Raw genomic sequence first — 2,746 nt, 5'->3', positions numbered from 1 at the left:
GGAAACTAGACAGAAAATTTCGGATATTGAACCAGAGAGAGCTATAAATATAGCTTGCAGATAGGAATGTTAGGGCATAATGCGTTTTCCCGAAATGCAAGTATGTCACAATCATGTTGGCATTGGAGGTCTTGTAGGTGTTTCATCTGGGCCAGTTACTTTGTGGATATAACGTTTATTTTTATTTGAATAATGGATGTGGTCTGACAATATAGTCAGTATTATAGATATCACTTCATTTTCATTGTAGAACGTGAGAATTGGCGATTTAATATGTTGAATTTTGTTTCAATATGTTAATACAGTAAATGTGTACTGAGTCGATCCATCAATGACTTTGATTCCCAGGACATTTGTTAATTAGGATTTATGTATATTTGTATGTGTCCCTCCCTTCCCTTTAAGTGGACTGTATCTGCTTCTCATTTTGGTCTTGATAGTTGTTTCACTTTAATGAATCCATGGATGTTTAAATCTAAATGATGGCATTAGGGATGGTACTGTTTGCTCGCGGACTTTTAATAAGTCCAATTTTAGGAATTCCCACAGGAAATTGACTGTGATTTCTACATCAAATTATATTTTCATTTTTAATGGCTAGCTGATTTCTAATGTTATATCCAAATCGATGTATACGGTGTCAGGGTATGTGTAACATAATACATAAACTCATTTTATTAGAAATATACTTTAATGCTGGATAACATATTTACAGGTACAGATAATGCTGGATAACATATTTACAGGTACATATGGTGAAATCTATCTGGCTCTTGTCCCTAGGTCTGCGAAGACCTTATTTCCGGGGTCCAAGGGCAGACCCCTTGCCTCATGGTCTGAGGGCAAGTTCTCTACGTCTCTCTCTGCCCTCGTCTTATCTTGTTTTCCAAACTAGGCTTATTTATATCGGCTATGGTATGCCATAGTTAATACCATTAGTATTCAGAACAATGAGACTTAATTATTAAGATTCACACATCCTATCTCTAGACAATATGTGTTAATGCTTGTTACCTAAATCTTATATCATAATATACTTGTCGGCTAAACATTGTTTGAACAACCCATCACATCTTACATAATACTGTTAATGCTTGTTACCTAAATCTTATATCATAATATACTTGTCGGCTAAACATTGTTTGAACAACCCATCACATCTTACATAATACTATGTCATCAATCCCCACACATACAAATTAAATCTAACATGTACATGTACAACAAATAGTGCAAGTGCTTACATTGAATATGTAAAATAAACCATTATCAAAATACCCAACAGTATTTTGTAACATATGGTTCACGTCGGTTTATACTTTTAGGTCTTTTGGTTAAGAATAGATCTAATGCATGACCCTTCGTTGTGGTGAACGTAACTTCTTCCAAGCTGCTGTCTTATAGACAAGTACGGTGTTATTTGTTGGCAGTGCAGTAGTTGATTGTGATTTAATGGGTTTAGATCTCCCCCTGGCCTAGTGATTATTTCTTTCTCAAAAGATTGTCTATAGTTTGTCATGTCTTCATATCACTACTGTGTGAACTATAGATGCCATCGGTATTAAGACATTTGTAATTAGATAGTAGAATTTTAACAAAGCTCGATTCAGTGTCATTTTGTGTCTTTAAGATCTATCTCATGTTACTTTTTTCTATTATTAGTACCACTACGTATCCGGCCTTCCTGTCGACTGGACTGACATATCGGCTTCATAGGCTTTTAACGCTAGCCTTGACCCTAACCAAATCACATTCACATCTGTCTGCAAATGGAGTCTTGCTCCGAAAAGCATTTTCACGCTTCACGCTATCTATTTGATGGACACTTAGGAGAACGATGTTTAAACATCACAGACACGCATATGACATTAATGGTATACATATGCATATAATTCTAGCATTAGGTTCTACTTGAGTTTTAGCCAATTACATTGCACAAAAACGCTGAAATTTTTGCAAATGACATTGATGTTCGAATATATGTTAGGAACTATGATAATGAAAGCAGTGGCTATAATAATGAAGGTATTTCTACGTTTTATAAAAATCCATTCACTGCAAGTAAAGTGAAGTTTCAAGGAATTACAACAGTCCAAATAAATACAGGAGTCAATATAATTATGATGGAATGGGGTGCTATTTAGAAAGATTACTTCTTTATATCCTAATTGCTTGATACTACATCTGTCTTTCTCATCTCCTGGGTTTACTAGTTTCTCTTTTGTGTCGTTTGTAGCTCTAACGGCCTTACCAGATTGCGTGATATTAGTGTAATCAATAAATCTGCTTGTTTTTTAAACATCTCGACGGGTTTTAGAAAGCTAACGAAAACAAAACTACGAAAGAATAGAAAAATTTCACTTAAATATACCGTTATTTGAATTTTAGACATGTATCAGTATCCGGTTCACCCTAGATTTTAATTCTCCGATGGCTCAGGTAATATATAAAGGCTTGACAAGTAAAAATGCATAGTTGGAGTTGACATACAGCGAATTACAAAGAATTTCTATCGCAGTAGCACAAAAATTGAATTGTGTGTTTTCGGTAACTAAACTAGCAATATGGCAACGAAAGTATTTCTGATGAATCCACTGGGTGACGAAACGTAGATTTCGCACTTAAATCATTCTTTTATCATACCGTGAAGCTAAAACTCTGGCCGAAAATGAGGTCAGATCGAGAGAGGACATCGCAAACTATGTGTATGCCAATGTTCATGCTTTTGCAACAAAGTGAATGATTC

At 35.0% G+C, this 2,746-nt stretch overlaps 1 long non-coding RNA gene across 1 annotated transcript; it reads right to left on the bottom strand.

The window, feature by feature from the left end:
• Nucleotides 1-672: 672 nt before the first annotated feature.
• LOC130010929 (uncharacterized) lies at nt 673-1,291 on the bottom strand. The gene is made up of 2 exons (XR_008786216.1): nt 1,102-1,291; nt 673-1,014 (listed from the first exon to the last, which is right to left on the bottom strand). It is a non-coding gene; the product is annotated as an uncharacterized LOC130010929 (long non-coding RNA).
• Between the last annotated feature and the right edge of the window lie 1,455 nt (nt 1,292-2,746).

This window comes from Patella vulgata, chromosome 2 (genome assembly GCF_932274485.2).
Source record: "Patella vulgata chromosome 2, xgPatVulg1.2, whole genome shotgun sequence".
NCBI classification, from domain to species: Eukaryota; Metazoa; Mollusca; class Gastropoda; family Patellidae; genus Patella; species Patella vulgata.
Note: the sequence above shows the minus strand (reverse complement) of the source record. Positions and strands in the feature narration are given on the sequence as shown.